At 46.4% G+C, this 18,280-nt stretch overlaps 1 long non-coding RNA gene across 3 annotated transcripts in view; it reads left to right on the forward strand.

Moving 5' to 3' along the window:
* The window catches only part of LOC109284920 (uncharacterized), a 33,534-nt gene that overhangs the window by 4,251 nt on the left and 11,003 nt on the right, over positions 1–18,280 (forward strand). The window contains exons 2-4 of one of the 3 annotated variants that reach the window (XR_009456329.1): positions 10,499–10,716; positions 12,612–12,675; positions 14,059–14,233. This is a non-coding gene — a long non-coding RNA (uncharacterized LOC109284920). The remainder of the gene's footprint in view (positions 1–10,498; positions 10,717–12,611; positions 12,676–14,058; positions 14,234–18,280) is intronic. The other 2 variants (XR_009456328.1, XR_009456330.1) reach the window with 2 other exon arrangements.

Consider the following 18,280-nt stretch of genomic DNA (forward strand, 5'->3'; position numbering starts at 1 on the left):
CATTTAAATCTTGGTATTAAAACAAGGAGATAAAAAATGGTATATTTGAAGCACTGCTGTGGCCCACATGGAATATGAAGATTCTCCAGAATCTAAGTTGTTGTTGTTGTTGTTATACGTAAGAATAATAAACGTTTCTAGACCTTCTGGTTGCAAAAAATAAAACAGAAAAACAAAAATATAACTTCCTCCCCAAAACCCCACAACTTCCATATAAAAACTGAGGTTTTGTCTACATTTATAGAAATTCACATCCATGGCTACATTGTACAACAAATCCCTAATGAAGGCATACTTTACTAATGCAAGATGAATCTGATATAAGTGCAGCTTAATCCAGTAATTCGACAAAGTAAATTGCATTGATGTAAGACTCTCTTTAATCACAGATTCACAGAAGTTTAGGGCTGGAAGAGATCATCAGGTCCAGTCTCCCTGCTTTGGGCAGGAAAGACTGCTGGGGTCAAATAACCCCAGCAAGATGTGCATCCAGTCTCCTTTTGAAGATCTCTAGGGTAGGTGCCTGCACCACCCCTGCTGGGAGTCTATTCCAGAGTCTGATCACACAAACCATAAAGAAGTTTTTCCTTATATCCAGTCTGAAACCTCCTTCTAGGAGTTTATGACTGTTGCTCCTGGTTTTCCCCTGGAGCACTTTGTTGAATAGTTGTTTGTCTAGCCCCTGATGCTCTCCCCTGATACATTTGTAAGCTGCCACCAAATCCCCTCAAAGTCTTCTCTTTTCTAGGCTGAACAGTCCCATATCTGTCAGCCTTTCCTTGTATTACTTGCTCTTTAGGCCTCTAATCATACAAGTGGCTCTTCTCTGGACTCTCTCAACTTTCTCCACATCCTTCCTGAAATGTGGCATCCAGAACTGGATGCAGTACTCCAGCTGTGGCCTGACCAATGCTAGAGCGGGAGAATAACTTCCTTAGTTTTGCTTGAGATTCATCGGTTGATGCATGCCAGCGTATTGTTTGCTCTGCTAACTGTAGCATCACACCGGCGGCTCATATTCATTTTATGGTCAGTTATTACCCCCAGGTCCCTTTAGGACATGGTGCTAGCTAGCGTAGCACCACCAAACCTGTACATTTGTTGTGGTTTTTTCCTCCCCACATGGAGCACTTTACACTTCTCAGTGCTGAAGAGCATCTGGTTCTGGTACACCCATCTAACTAATCTGTCTAGGTTCGCTTGGATCATCAGCCTACCCTGAGGCGTGGCCTCACTTCCCCAAAGCTTAGTGTCATCGACAAACTTTGCTAGTGTGCTTTTCACCCCCACATCCAAATCTTTGATGTAGATGTTGAAAAGCACTGGTCCAAGAACCGAACCCTGCGGGACCCCACTGGCTACCTTCCACCAGGTTGACACAGATCCATCTATTAGTACTCTCTGGGTTCGACCCCACAGCCAGTATCCCACCCATCTGACCGTTGAATTGTTGAGCCCATAGTCCCCTAGTTTTACTTTGAGAGCCTCATGGGACACTAAGTCAAAGGCCTTCCTAAAGTCCAAGTAAATGATGTCAACCTCATCTCCCTTATCCAGGTGGTGAGTAACCTGGTTGTAGAAGGAGATGAGGTTAGTCAGACATGACCTACCCACGCAGAGTCTCTGCTTTAGAGGCTTGCACAGATAGGTTAATGTCAACATCCAGCACAGAGCAAAAACATATGGTTGTGTAGCATTTTCTTTAAGACGGCAGAAAGCCCAAAATCATGTTTCTGAAAGGAACAAACAACCTATTACCAGTTAAAACCACTGAATGTTGAAATTTGAAATTATTGCTAACAATTTACATGTCAGTGTTAACTATTTAATTGCAAGTGGTCTGCAGAAGGAAATAAAGGCTACATGATTAAATGGAAAATGTGAGTTGTTACAGATAGTGAAAGAGACCAAAGACAGGGAACAGGGAGAAACATTGAGAAGAGCAAGCAGCAGTGCTAAACATAATCAGATTCTCTACTGAATGACATTGAATGTGATAATAAACTACTGGATGAATAACAAATTATAGTAATTTCTATTTACTACCCATAAGTCATGTGCTATTTCTTTCTTCACTGTTTTTTGCTGAAAATCTCACTATTCAATAGAGGTACACCAGTACATCGGTTCGATATTGGATCAGCACTAATATAAAGAAAATTGACTGTATTGGAAATCGGCCTGATGTGGCTGATAATGTGCTGATGAATGCCACATGCATGCATGTAGCCACAGCACATAGGCAGCAAGGAGCACAGCTTGGCAGTGTGGAGAGCTGTGTCCAGCTGGTAAGTCTGTTGTAGTGGAAGAGGAGCGGGGAGGAAGGGGTATGGGGGAAGATCAAGGTCTCCACGGTGAGGGAGGGAGGGAGGGAGGGAGGGTGCTGGGGCAGGGTGGAGCAGAGTACTGGACGGAGCTCGTCGGGAGGAGCATAGGGGGTGGGCAGCTCCCACTGCCGCATACACCGCAGGAGGGCATGGGTGTTGCCCCAGATCTGCATGGAGTGGGGTGGGCTTCAGCTGCAGGCTGGGGCCAGGGCTGCACCAGGCTCTTCCAGACAGGGGCTGGGCTGGGCTATGCTTGGGGCAGGGCGGGCAGTGGCACTGGGAGGGGGGCAGGGGGGAGCTACTGCAAATTTTGGGGTGGCTGCCTGCAGCCCCCACCATAGCTCCCTCCCAGTGCTGCTGCCCATCCTGAGCACAGCACGGCTCAGCCCCCGCTGGGAAGAGCCCATTCCAGCCCCAGCCCACAGCTGCAGCCCACCCTGTCCCACTCAGATATGGGGACATACTCCCCCCCCATGCCCTCCTGGGGTGCGCACAGCAGCTGGAGCCACCCCCACCCCCTATGCCCCCTGGACAAGCTGCAGCTCTGTTCCACACCCTGCCCCAGCTGGGCAGTGCCTGTCCCAACCCCAGTCCCAGCCCCACTCCCTCCCTCACAGCAGGGGCCTCAGTCTGCGCCCCCCTGCCCCCACATGCCCCTTCCCTCCCATTCCACCACAACAGACTTACCAGTCAGACACCGCTTTTCAAGCTGGCAGGCTGTGTATCAGAAATCAGATCGGTATCAGCTGATATGCCTCCTTAAAAATCAGCTATCGGTATGGGCCCCAAAAATCTCTTGGTGCACCCCTACTATTCAGTGCTCCATGCTACACTCTCAAATTCATGGGGGGGTACATGAAGTTCCACTGTGGTTAGGGCCTCCCTTTACTCCAGAAGGGGGTCAGCTGGAGCTCTAGAGCTGTTATTTCACTGTATGTGATCCCATTAGGGCCAAGACACTTCCATTCATAGGAGTTAGAACCAATGTAACTATGAATACTATAAATCAACTATTGTTTTAGTAACTGTCACAACCCAAAGTTGTGGTTTTTGTTTGAGTGTGTTTTGGCACCGCTAAATTATTTTTCCCACCAAATTATAGTTTCTTTGCATGGTGGAATTCTCTGCTGTGGAGGGGAGCTCTGGCTGCAAAAGGCTTTCCCGCCGTTTTGTAGCTTCTTTGCAGGGTGCATTTCTTTGCTGCATACTAGTGATGCATGTTGCAAAGGAGTTCCCGCCATTTGTATTTAGATTCGCGCCACATTATTGGCCGGTTCTAAATGTAGTCACACGTGGCGGCTAGCTATTGGCTTGCTAGCCGTACAAAAGGCTTGGGTAGCTTCCGCCCAAGTCGGAGAGAGAGGAAAAACTGGAGGACTCCACGAACACCAGGAGGAGAAGACTTCACGCTGTGTGAACATCTCTAAGCACTGCGGATCCTTACGGACCCAACACACCTCCCTTAAGCAGGCAACAGAGGTCTGATCAGCCTCTAGCCTCTCCCCGTCACCGAGCGCAATCCCGACTTCTTCCCTGCGCGCAAAAAGGATCCACGGAGCCTAGCAAACTTCATGTGATTGAGTGTATTCAGAGCTCTTTACCGTACGGACTTTCTCCGGTTGGGATAACGGGCTCGCGGTTTAGAGCCTCCAACCGGATGGGCTAGAAGAGTGTTCACGGGAAGGATCTCTAGTCTGCCTCTCTTCTTTTCTGTCTGCAACTGTAACTCAAGCAAGTTTTGCTGCCTGCACCGCGACCATCTTCGGTGTAAGTAAACAATCTTAAATCAACCACTACGCATTTGTGACTAATTCTAGCTCGCCACCGGTTTTCTCCGACTCCGCGTGCCCGGGCTGCTGGCCACAGCCCGCGTGCGCAAAGACGGGCCGCAGATCCCCCCCCCCCCCCCCGACTTGCACTTGGCGGCGGGATCGGGGCCTGGCCCACACATGGCGACGAGGATGGGATCAGGAGAAAACACGCTAGAGCTAGAGTTGGTTCAGAACTGCCCTTGGCGCGATAACCAACGCCAAGTGAAAAGCTTCGAGGAACTGGAGGTGCATATCGCTTACCACCAGGCGGGCGGAACGGGTGAAAGATTTGTGAGCGGACACCTGTCGCTAAAGGGAGAAGAGGGAATCTCCGAAGACGGAGCCCCGAGAGAGAGGGAAGTATACTTGCTCCCCGCGGTGTTGGGGTGTATAACGAGAGATGAGCGGGTCCTGTTCAGGCCCCTCGATACTGTGTCTCTCACCGGACCCAACCCGGCGGGCGAAACGAACCCGACTTTCACCCAGGAGTGTGCCCAATGCCTACGATATGCTCGGGAGAGTGAAGGACCGGAGCCAATCGGCCGGTTCTCCCCTTGTATGGTAATGCCTAGATTACAGGGTCGCGAGCTTCCATCCGAGCTCCGCGAAGATCTGGAGATGGAGGAACGCGTCGTGGATGAAAGAGTGGCCTTGCGGTACGACAAGGGGGGAGAATGTGGTACAACTTTTCGTACTGTGATGAATCTAATGCAAAAGAACTTAAGTTTGAAAGCCCAGCTGCAGATGGCGATCCGAGCAGTCAAAGAAGCGGCTGAGAAAAAGGAGCCTGAAACGCCAGTCCAAGATGGCGCCGAGCAAGAGGGAGACCGCATGGAAGAACCAGAAATGAAGGGTGGAGTTTCTGAAGAACCCGCGAGAGTTCGGTCAGCGACTCCGCCCATCGACGCAGTGTCGTCTCCGGCAACCCTGCCTAGCGACACAGCGACGCCTCTACCGACCACGCCTTCCTGCCGACAAAGGAGAGAGTCAAGAGGAGGAGTGCATCCGCCCCTCCTGCCTGAAGCAATAACAGCAGCAGTGACTCCCACGGCAGCAGTTCAGCCTATAACAACATCAACTCCCGAAAGAACAGCTTGCCCTACAGCCACGGTCACCCAAGCAACTGATGAGTGAGATGTCGTCACCAGTCGCATTCATGCTTGGACAAAGTTACAACAGCTATACAAAGAATCTGAGATGGAGTCTGATAAAGCTATAATCTCATGGCTAGAACTCATGGCCATGGAGTTTAAACATGACTAACTGTAGTGTACAAAAGGCTGTCCAGAGTAGAGTCGTGTTTAAATACCTGTATTATATGTTTAGTAGTGATAGTGAGTTGAATTGACTGCCTTATAACGTGCAGTTCTGTGTAAAGTTTGTAAATATTAGTGAAATAACTGTTTTAAGAAAGTTCTTTTTACAGATCCGAAATTCAGAGTGCGTGGCGGAGAGAAGCCCTGAGAAGGATAACATCATCGAAAAAAGTGAGGGCCTGATGTACGACTTCGCCATGACGCCCACTGAAGCCCTGATCGTGCAGTTTTTTGTTATGAATCTGATTATGTGTATATGTTTTTGTGCTGGTTATTATTTGATTCGATCCCTGAAGGACGAACTTCTTATGTTGGCCAATTTTGTGTTTACTCATTTAGTTCGACAACCGGTAGTAAGAGCTCTCAATAACTCGAGTGATGAGAGTACAGCATAATTCAGCTGTGCCTTCAGCAAGGGGGGATGTCACAACCCAAAGTTGTGATTTTTGTTTTGTGTGTGCTTTGGCACCACTGAATTATTTCCCGCCAAATTGCAGCTTCTTTGCACGGTGGAGTTTTCCGCTGCAAAGGAGAACCCCGGGTGCAAAACAAGTTCCCGCCATTTTGTAGCTTTCTTTGCAGGGTGCATTTCTTTGTTGCAGCACAGAAATGCACGTTGCAAGGAGTTCCCGCCATTCATATTCAAATTTGTGCCCCACCATTGGCTAGTTCTAAATTTTGCACACATGGCGGCTAGTGATTGGCTTGCTAGCCGTATAAAAAGCTTGTGTGGTTTCCGCACAAGTTGGAGGACTCCACGAACACCAGGAGGAGGAGACTTCACGCTGTGTGAAGATCTCTAAGCGCTGCAGATCCTTACGGACCCAACGCACCTCTCTTAAGCAGGCAACAGAGGTCTGATCAGCCTCTAGCCTCTCCCCGTCACCGAGCGCAATCCCGACGTACCTTCTTCCCTGCACGCAAAAAGGATCCACGGAGCCTAGCAAACTTCGTGTGATTGAGTGTATTCAGAGCTCTTTACCGTACGGACTTTCTCTGGTTGGGATAACGGGCTCGCGGTTTAGAGCCTCCAACCGGATGGGCTAGAATAGCGTTCACGGGAAGGAACTCTAGTCCACCTCTCTTCTTTTCTGTCTGCAACTGTAACTCAAGCAAGTTTTGCTGCCTGCACCGCGACCATCTTCGGTGTAAGTAAACAATCTTAAATCAACCACTACGCGTTTGTGACTAATTCTAGCTCGCCACCGGTTTTCTCCGACCCCGCGTGCCTGGGCTGCTGGCCACAGCCCACATGCGCAAAGACGGGCCGCGGGTCGCCCCCCCCGACTCGCACTTGGCGGCAGGATCGGGGCCCGGCCCGCACAGTAACCATTTCAGTTTCAGAAAATCTGTGGGGGGCCACACGGTAGTGCTGGCACAACAGCAGTAAATATTAACTAAACCAGACCTTTATCTGATTTAGTCTGAAAAGAATTCTTTTCCCCTCCTTTCTACCTTCTCCTAGCAGAGAATGTATGTTAAGCAGAATGCTCTACTGCAGGGGCGGGCAATTATTTTTGGCGGAGGGCCGCTTACTGAGTTTTGAGGGCCACATGATAGGCAGCCAGGGGCAGATAAATATTAATTTTCTAAATTTTTTAGGGGACCCACGGGCCACATAGAAAGGCCTGGTGGGCCGCATCCGGCCCCCATACTGCATTTTGCCCACTCCTGGTCTATTGTGTCTGCAGAGAGGGGAAGACCTTACACTACACCTATTTTTTTAGTTCAATAATATGGCACAAGTGACCAAAATACCTAATTAAGTAAAAATAACATATTATAAAAGACACATCTGTAAATACAAGCCCCAAAATTGTAGAGTTAAAACAAATGTGTATGAATCTCCTTTTCCTGAGGAAAAAATAGATCAGTCTACCTGCTTTCAATATAGGTGAGACAATTTATAATGAATTCCTCTAAATTTTGAATCCTGTTTCCTCGCTCACTTTTTATCAATCAAAATTTCCTCATCTGTTCAGAGTTCATGGTGGCAGTAGAATCAATTGTCAAAATTAAAACTCCCAGGGGCAAGTTTGTACTTATTTTAAACAAAACGAGGAAGTTTCAATTTGCAATGATGCATGTGTACGTTGTGTTGTTCCCTGCTTTTGTTACAGATTCCTGTGCTGCACTAGAACTAATTCAATTATCTTTTCATCCTTTATTACTAATATAACTGTGTTTGTATACTTCATAAATCTATACAAAGTGTTATCAAAACAGCTTGCAGGCAGAAATAAAGATATTTTTTAGGAAGACAGCAACAATCGGGTAGCAATCTTCATAGCAGAGAATAATAAAAATGGTGAAAAACGTTGTGAGAAACTTATACTGGTATATAACAGTCACAGGTTTTGAACATCACCAGGCAGAAGGAACACATATTCTATTTGTAATACAGTTGTGTTAGAATCTGACAAGGGGTAAATGATACATAAGAATACTGATTGCTCTTTGGGCTAATGGGGAATGTGACCGCCGGGTCTCGAACACCCGGTCATGTGCAGCCTTCGTTCGAACAATGAGAGGTGTACGCCTTGCAGACTCCCATAAATTGCCGAGTAGATGTTCACTCCTTGAGTAGTCTTCCCCTATCTCTCCTGCCACGACTTTGAATGTTTCCCAGTGGAGGGTTGACTACCTGGGGTCCTTCGGCGGCATGCAGTCTACCCGATGGTCACTTGTGAGGCTCCACCACCCCTACACCCCGACTTTACAGCACCTTGATGGATCGCTCAGTCTTCTTGGCCACGCTCCTCTTCTCATGTAGCTGTGGGACCTTTCGAGTCCCTTCCCATCCTGGGTATCAGCTCTTGAGGCCGATTCGCTTACCCCATCCCGGGCTGTCGGTGTTTGGAGGTCCCGATCGTGGAACCTGTTCTCGCCCTAGAGTGGACTCCTTCCCTATGGACTGAATCCCAATGTGATGCCCTACAGGCCCTGCACCGATTATTCTATTTGTATCGGCCACTCCTCTCTCTCAACCCCTTCACACGGGGAAACATAAAAGAAAAACACAAAACAAATTGTTTCCCGTATCGCTGGGAATCTGAGTAGCCCCTTCTCTGGTCCCTTACATCAGGGTACCGGCTACCTAGTTCCCTATGGTCTAACTAGGGGATGACCCCTACCTCAGGGCCGTGTACCCGTGGCCTCCTGCTCGGGTCATCTTTTCCCCCTTTTCCGCTTCTTCCCAGAGCCTGGTGTTGCCCCACTTCTCTCCCTTCTGGAGCGTCCCAATCCGGGTACCTCATGGTTCCTCTGAGTATGGCTGGCTACTTTCTGTATTCAGGGTAGGTGCCCTGCTTCTCCGTAGCCCTTCCTGCTACTTCTGCCAGAACTCTCCCAACAGGGAAAATTCCTCCTCCTCCCAACCGTTCCCAGTACTCCCACCTGCTCTTGTGTGGGTCTTCAGGTGCCCTTCTCCGCTTCTCTTGTTGCTGCTGCCTTTGCTGCTTCCAGGGGCTGCTTCTGACTCATCTCTTGCACTGTCGAGCCGTTCCCTGCCACCGCTGCCAAGACCAGCGTCAGGAGCCTCCTCTGGCTCCTTGTCTGATGCTCCTTCCTCCCTGAGGGATTTCCGGAATGGGTCCCGTGGCTGTGCACTCCTTGGGTCCGTTCTCCCTCCTTCCTTTCCTCTGCCATCAGCCATTTTTATTCCCACCGGCCGGTGATTGCTGGTGATGTCATTCAGCTGGATAAAGATGTGGTTAACAAGCCGCACAGGCTTCTCTCCCCATTCCCGCTGCGCCGTGGCTCCTGCTGTGGGCGAGTGGTTTTTTCTTGTTTTAACTTTTATGTATGTTTCCTCTCCTTCCTGTTTATTCTGTTCCCCTTAACTTTCCTTTCTTATTCGGGGTCCTTCCCCCCCCGTTCTCTCCCGGGACAGGGAAGAAAACAATAAAGACCTTTTTTTCCTCTTTATATAAACGATTTTCTCCTAGGTAGTCAAAGTGTTCTGTTACAGAGCACAAGGAAATTTCTATGTTTGTCCTGCCTCCCCCATCACCTTCCCTTTGCAGAGGTTACATTTGTGTTAAAGCATCCCTCATGGTAACAATCCTACTCTGGAAGCAGGATTTCTTCACTTTGCATCTAAACTTATAGAGAGCCAAAGCAGTGAGAGAAGTGTGAAATACTTGCCCCAAAGCAGTTGCATGTAGCACATCTTAACCTGAATAAGGTCACTCTCATGGCTTAGTTTTTGAAGACAAAATAGCAGGACAATCCTCCAACCATATGCATGCCAATATCACTTCTAGAGAAAAAGCAAGATCTGATTATGCAAGCTTTCTAGACTTTTGTATAAGAAAACGCAAAGGTTCTAAAGCTGAAGTGAGGATTCCTTTTCTCTATTGTTGGCTCTGCCAGTGGTCTGGTGTGTTCCTTTCTGCATGCCTCTGTTTCAATTTGAAGCCTCATATTTTTCACTGTGATCCAGATAATGGCTGTTCATAACTTCACAATGAAAGAAGGACAGAATTCAGAGAATCATTTTCCAAAATCATAGATCAGTACTGCCTGAACTAAAATGTGTAACTACAGAAAGCCAATAATATGCAGCTGAGGAGCTTTGTTTCTGTTCCACACAAGGAAATTATACTAGCACACATTACCTCAGTAATGGCAATATAGCAATTATTCAAACAGAAGATTAAGAGATTTAATGCATGAATATTTGCATGAAGTGTGCAAACTATAACCATATTTATATTTATCCTTATTAAGATAAATAGTTAACTTATGAATAAGGATTTAGCTGCAAGTCTATAGGCAATTGAAGAGACAGCTAAATTCTTATTTGCTGGTTGGAAAATTTCCCACTGAACATCTAGATCTAATGTTTATTCATGTTCAGCTTTGAAATCCTTTCATTTTCTATGCCCTGTTGGACTTCAGATGCATGTTTAGTCTCAAATCTAGAAGCAGCTGACATACAGCCTGAGGCTGATACCAGTTAGGAATAAAACAACATTGAAGGACTGCGTTTAAGTAGTTGAAGTATAAAACCATAAATTTGGTGCATTCTTTTGATTGATAGGTGTCATGCAAATTATGTTGGCTCCTTGTCTGAGCATCTTGTTAGGACTGCCTGTATGCTGTGTATCTTTAGAAAATGGTTTGCTGAGGACACTGACAGTGGGCTGGCTGCCTTGGGAGCATTTCAGATGCGATACCAATTGCAAAACGGATCCTGAAAATTGCATCAGGTGAGATAACGTATTTCCAAGAAGGCTACAAAAGTTCCAAATATACACAGTAAGTAAAAAAAATCCAAACTTTGTGCAAGAATTGTTGCATAATTTATTCAGATTTTGTCTGTAGTACCAGAATTCATCCCCTTTAAAAATATACCAGGCAAGCTAAAAGCAGAGTATTAGTAAAAATACAATGCTAGCGCAGTCATTGTTAGAGTGCTACCTTTGTTGTAATACTGACATCCATAAGCATAGAGAAGAGAATTATGATGGCTGATATCATAGTGATAGGAATATTATAAATGTCTATTTTGATTTCCGTAAGATTTTATTATAAGAATTGATCCAGGTTCCATTTAGATTAGATCTGAAGGAAGTTAAAAATAAATTGTTATACTTTTATGAATCAAGTTATTTATGAAAACATAGTAATTTACTATTCAAAAAAACAGAATGGTTAATAGGAATTAAATTGGAGGCTAGTTTATATTAACAATGCAGCTTGCACTACTTACTGAAGGCTTTTATGTCTTTTCTTCCCGTTCTTTCAATGGATTCTCTTATTCAAAGAATGCTTGTAGTACGCTGTTTCCCCTATCTCATTTTCTTATTGTAACGTGGGTGGCGGCCCAGTAGTTGCCACCTCTGCCCAAATATCATGGATGTGTGGTGGGAGTGGGGCAGGGCTTCCGGCCAGCACCAATTTACTTTCCAGCTGGTCCCCATTCCCCACAGAGCAGCCCGTGGTCCTAAGAAGGTCTAACACTTAACTGAGTTACAAAACAAGAATAATAGGAAAGGTTATTTACAAGTGAACTTAAATGGCAAAACCAATCAGAGTGAGTTAGTCAACCCTTGACTCAAGAACCACAGGTAGGGTAACTGGCAGCTTTCAGCCACTGCTGAGATGCTATGGCAAGGAAGCAGGGTGCTCGCTTCAAGCAGCTCCAACAGGCTTTCCAATAAGCGACAGACTGCAACAATGTAAGCTCTTCTGGTCTGCAGCAATCAAACTGTATCAAACCCCAACCCCTCAAAGAGGCTAAAGGGTGACCCTCCGTGGCAACCAAAAAGGCAAGCAGCAAGCAACAGAGTAGGCTCCTGCAGCAATCTGCATGACCCAAGCACCAAGCTCAGGGACTCCATCTGATGACAATCAGCTGCAGAATAAGGGACAAGACTGAGTCCCCTCCGGGGCAGTCAGTGGCAGAGGGTCAGCAGCACAGGCAGCTCCCAGGAGTCATTGCTCTAAACCCCTGCTCCAGATGACTGGCTGAGTGCCCCATATGTCTCGCGGCTCACCAATCCCGCTCCGAGCGCTGGCCTGCACCCCAAGCTCCCAGGGACTCTTGTCCCGGCGTTCTGCCGCTCCTCAGGATCCCAATGCCTTGCCTGCTGCTGTCCCGCTTCCCCGGGGAGGGTAAGGGGTTTCCTCAACTTACTGCCTCAGCTCCCTGCTTCGGATAAGGATGTCACCTGTGCTCCTGGCCGCTGCTTCTTCTCCACAGTAGAGTTGGGGGCTGACTGCCACCCCTAGCCTCTGGGACGCCCAGCACATCCAGCACACTGTGATGGGGCCTTGGGGCACCAGCTCTCTGCCCCAAGCCCTGGCCGCAGCTCCCTTTTTGCTGCAGAGCTGGAGGCACAGCTGACTGCCGCTGCCTTCTTCTCCCAGGGCCTTCGAGGCTCCTCATAGGGGTCTCTCTGCTCCCTCTGCTGGGTCAGCTCACCCCAGCTCTTCTTAGGCCTCCTGCGTCCTTCCCTGGAGTCACTGTCAGCAGCCCTCCCGCACGCCAGTTCAGCTGCTGCTTTTATCCCCTCTGACAGTCCCTCCCTGGCTTGCAAACCGGCCAACCAGGGCTCAGGGTGGCTGGCCCTCAACTCCAGCCATCCCCCTTCCATGTGAACAAGGGGATTGAAAAGCCCTTCTTTTGACTAGCTTCTCCTTTTCCACAGGGCAGGGCTCCCTGCTCCACCCTTGGGGTCGCTCCGAGTTCACCGGCACTGTTTCTAGCCCAGGGTAAGTATCTCAAGCCAATCTGGTGAGCCCACATTGGCAGTCTGTTACATTATAATGAAAAATTTATATGATAGTCTGTTACATATACTGCTTTTTATTCTCCATCTTGCCTGCATGAACTTTGTAGATAATTTTGTTTCCCGGTTGGTATTTGAGGCAGACAAAACAGAAATTAATTTCTGCCATTTTGGAAGATTACCAAGATTTATTTGAAAGAGGAATTTGGAAACTTTAGCTTTCTGTGACACAGAGTAATGTTTATGTACAGAGCTAGAATTAGAACAGAAGCAACCCAGAAACATTAGGAGAATTATTTCTACCATCTGAACAGAAATTTCAGTGTCAAAAGCCCATTTCAACTAACTGAGTTCTTCTTGTTTTGTACTTACAAACACAAGCATATAAACTAGGTTAAAGCTTAGACTTTAAAAAGACAAAATATTTCAAATGTTTTCATGCTTTACTAAGGTCAGAGAACTTTCCTGTAATTCTGAGAACAATAAATGTTTTATGATGAACTTGGTAACATTTGCACTGTAGTTACCAAGGAGACAAATATTATTTGCTTCTATAACCCTGACAAGGAATCTAGTGGAAGATAAAAATTAATTGGCTAAGTCCCAGTTTTTCAGTCTGTGAAGTATACAAAATACTGGGCTGTCTTTAAAGTGCTAAGGTCTCCAAATCAAGTTGTTACAGGGCAAGCTACTATGCAAGTATATTTTGTCATGTACATTAAAAAATATCTGGTTTTTAAAAGATTTCTTTAAACATCCCAGAGTATCCTGCAGCATTTCAGCTGGTATCCTAAACATTGGGATGTTCAGAATTATTCTTAGACTCCCATTAATTAATCTAAAAACCTTGCTTTTCAACACCTGGAAAGCAACATCTCAGTAAATAGTCTCAACAATACACCATGTAAGCTATGTCTAGGATCAATTCCTATTGTCTTTCTTTAGCATCCTATTAGACTGGCCTCATCAAACCTTACAGAAAAAAGTCAGGAGCTGGAGGAAGCGGTACTGGTGCATCAAGAGCATAACTGCGCATGCCCTGCTATGTAGTACAGAGATACCCAAGAAGCAGAGAAAATTAGCCAGGTGAAGATTATTAGTCATGGCTTGGTGGTTCCCAAGCTAAGCTGGATATCTCAACATCATATTGCACTGAAGACTTACCCTAAAAGTTACTCATTTTCTGTCTGAGTCATTGTTGGGCTAAGGTCAAGAGATGTGACATGGCACTGTTCTATTGGAATTGCCATCTTTTGACTGAGATATGAAAACAAGCTCTTGACTACTCAGGGTCCCAGTAATACATATATATTAGCAAAACAAAATTTCAACAGCCCTGTTAATACAGTCTCTTGTTTATTACCAGTGAGCCCCTGATCAAAAGTATGGGAGACAGGATGGAAGAAGATGGATAGAAGGAGCTTGGTTATAAGTATGTGAACCTTGATGACTGCTGGTCTGCAGTGCAAGGGGATTCACAAGGCATGCTTTAGCCAGACTCTGAAAGGTTTCCAAGTGGCATTAAATCCCTTGCTGATTACGTAAGTTAAGTGAAATGCTTGTACTGAAACATTTTTCTTGCCAAGATATTTCAGAGTTAAGTGCTAATTTTTATTTTATTTTCATGTAGTTACATAAATAAATATATTGAAATAGGAAACATTAAATACTGATGATGACAGCTGATGTGTAAAGCCATTTAGCTGAGAAAATTACCAGGAACAATTTAACTGCAATGCATATGATTGATTTTGTACCGATATCTAACAGAAGCATTGGATTTTCAGCTCTGTTTGCACATACACACATACAGGTGATCAATGGTCAGTGTAGTTAATCAGTACATCAGAATTCTATGGGTCTGCTCCTACTTGTGCCACGTACTCATTGCGTAACCTAGGATGATCCACTTAAACTTTCTGTTTTGAATCTGCCAAAATATATAATGATGCTTATCTTATCTTCCCCTAAATAATGGGGCAGAAAAACCCCAAAATTTATACTTTGAAATCCTTGCACGAAAAGTGATCATAGGAAGTGGGGCTGGAAAAGACCTCATGACATCATCTAGTCCAGCTCCCTGCTCAGAGTAGAATCATCTCTAACTAAACCATCCCAGTCAAGTGTCTGTCTAACCTGGTCTTGAAAATGTCTAGGGATGGAGATTCTACAACGTCCCTAAGTAACCTGTTCCAATACTTGACCACCCTTGTAATCAGAAAGTTCTTCCTAATTTCCAACCTAAATTTCCTTTGCTGCAGTTTGAGGCTATTGCTCCTAGTCTTGTCCCTACAGCCACAGAGAGAAAGCTACCTCCAGCCTCTCTATAATCGCCCTTCAGGTATTTGATAAACTGTTACCAAATCCCCACTCAGTCCTGTCTTTTCCAAACCAAATACCTTTTACCAGGAATCCAAAGCAGCTCTTATATAAAAATCAGCTCTTTATGGCTATAGTCTATGAAGGCTCTCAAAATATCAGTACCCAACTAAGCAGAGATCACAGAAGACAGCATCTAAAGGAAGTCTTAACCGTTTAGAAGAACACCACGGGTATCTAACAGACAAAAGAAATATTTGGTATCAATGGGTATTCAAAAATGAATACCCTGGAAGTATATATTAATCTATATAATTGTAATTGTTTTATTAGTTGCATTCTAAAGGGCTGATATTTGGTATTTATAGGGTGTGACTACACAAGATGCTACGTCACTGTAGCAATGAGCTACAGCAATGTAGATCATCACTATGGCAACGTAGCATCCCAGCCACTAACTGTGATGCTGCCACTACTGCATAGTAGCAAGAAGCTACTACATAGTAGCTTGTTGCTACTGCACATAGAGTTGAAAATGACCCATGTGCCACTGGGATTGCAGAGTACCAACTGTGCAGTCAGGGGCACATGTAGAAATGCCCATTGTGACACGGGCAACTACACCTACAGTGGCTACCGTTGAACCGCTGGATACAATCAATAGTGATGCCAAAACATTCGCAGAATGGGCAGTTGACATGCTGAAGTTTGATGGCTGCTATTCCAATTCATCTATTAAAGCAATAGGTTTGTGTATTAGAGCTGTCTTTGAGCAAGGGAAAGACTGGCCTGAGAGTGTAATTTTTTTTTCTTTCTTTCTTTAAGTAATCAGTTAAAACTATTATTCCATTTTTAAAAAACAACCCCCACTGTAAAACTGCAACTGTAAAACATGATGCTTTTCATCCTTATATTTTCCACCCCTCTATAATTTATATTAATATATTTATTTGCTTTGTGTGAATCTAAATTTTGATGTGGCAAGTTTAAAGTGTTAAAGATGTGAATTTACATCATGTTCTGTTCTGTGAACAAAGCATATTATAACCCTGCCATATATAATGGAGATCTGAGATCTATTCAAGTAATTACTCAAAAAAGTTTTCAAAATAAGGGCCTGGTTATATATTCTTTGAGTAATCAGACTTTCCATGAAATCAATGGATTTTGCCCATCTCAATCTAGGCCTGCTTCCTGCCTCCTTCCTATCTTTAACTTTTGTATAATTTCAGTTCCTTCCTTAATTTCAGCTTAACATTTTAATAGGAATATTGGATTTGGACATGTTAGTCCATTACATCTGGTATCTTGCTTTTAAGAACAGCCTATCATTGATACTTCAGGTGAAATATAACAGCACCAGGACCAGCATATGAAGTGTTCATTATTCTCAGATGGTTTAGCTTATACACAGGAATATATTAAGTTACATATTTAGCCTGAAAAGGAGAAATAATAATTAATACAATGGACTCAAACTAATGTAATCTTAGAACTTATTTACTGACTCTGTGCAACCACCGTGTTGTATTACAGTATTTTTTGCAGATAATTTCTGGAGAAGATAAAGTTAAAAACATCATACAGAATATTTTTGCCTGTAAAATGTAACTTGGGTTTCAAACTGCGTATGCATATAGCAGGGGCAGGCAATTATTTCGGGTGGAGAACTGCTTACTCAGTTTTGGCAGGCTGTCAAGGGCCGCATGGGTAGCCCCACCCCTTGACAGGTGCCCTGGCCCTTGGTCACCATCTTGGGACCAATGTCCCAGGGCCAGTACTGGGGGTGGGCCCAGAGCAGGGCACAGGCTGGCAGGGGTCTGTGGAGCTGAGCTGGGCTGCACCACCAGGGAGAGGGGGGGAGCTGGCCCAGTTCCATAAAGCCCCTGCCGGCTGGGAGCCTGTACCCCTGCCACCCGGCTCTGGGCCCTGTTGGTGCTGGCCCTGTGCTCCCGCGCCCACTCACTCCCAGTGCCTCCTCAGCCCCTTGGTACAGGCAGGGGGCAGCGCACAGCCCCGACCCCCTGCTCACCAGCAGGGAATGAGCTGGTGCGGAGTGCAGGGAAAAGCGACCGCTCGCCCACCCCATGGCTGGCGCTCCCTGCAGCAGTTGCTCACAGCCCATGCGGGGCTGTTCTGAGCAGGCACAGGCAGCCCTACATGGGTTGCGAGTGGCTGCAGCACGAGGCATCGGGCATGGGGCGGGTGAGGGGCTGCTTTTCCCTTGCACTCAGCACCAGCTTGTAACCCACCCCTGCTGCCAGTCTGGGCCCCACGTCGGCTCTGGGCTCGCCCGTCAGGGCTGCACCATGGCGGTAGCAGCTGCATCCCCACCGCTTGCTGCGCCGGGCAGTGTTTGCTGCTGCTGCCTGCCCGGAACTTGCAGGTAGCCTCACTGCAGCCTACCACAGCGCGAGCTCTCGGCAGGCAGCAGCAGCAAACACTGCCAGTGCAGCATGCGGTGGGGCCGCAACTGCTGCCACCATGGCATAGCTCCAATGGGCGAGCCCAGAACCGGCATGGGGCCAAGTTACAGGCTGGTGCTGAGTGCAGGGGAAAAGCGACCCCTTGCCCACCCCATGCTTGGCGCCCCATGCTGCAGTCACTCACAGCCCACATGGGGCTGCCTGTACTTGCTCAAGACAGCCCTGCATGGGCTGCAAGCGGTTGCACCAGGGAGCGCCATCCATGGGGCGGGGAGGAGCTGCTTTTCCCCATGCACCACACCAGCTCCTTCCTTGCCCTTGCCCTTGCCCTTGCCCTCCCCCTCCCCCCTTACCTGAGGTTCTGATGCTGGGGCAGCCACGTGGTCCCAGGCCAGAAGCCCCTGCTGGGGCTCCCAGCTGGGGGAGTGGGGCTGGGTGGGCCCTGCTGTTGCAGGAGCCCACCAAGGATTCCCCTGGGTCCTACTGCCCCTAGTTCCCGTCATTTTTAACAGGAACCAAGGACAGATAAATATATAATTATAGACAGATATAATTTTAATTTTCAAAATTTTTTTAGAGTCTGCATGGGCCAGATAGAATGGCCTCATGGATATGGCCTGCAGGCCGTATTTTGCCCACCCCTGGTATATAGTGATTTCTGATTGCATTGAAACTGCTTATAATAATGCCAGAATTGTATTTGATAAATGGAAATTTCAACTAGGGTAAATAATTTTTCTCTACAGACTAACACTTATATTTACAGATTATTACAGTGCGTCTAATTTTATACTTTAAATATTTCCAATCTAAACCATGAAACAGTTCCTGACATCAACAGTT

The sequence above is a fragment of the Alligator mississippiensis genome, chromosome 13 (genome assembly GCF_030867095.1).
Source record: "Alligator mississippiensis isolate rAllMis1 chromosome 13, rAllMis1, whole genome shotgun sequence".
In the NCBI taxonomy this organism is placed as follows: Eukaryota; Metazoa; Chordata; order Crocodylia; family Alligatoridae; genus Alligator; species Alligator mississippiensis.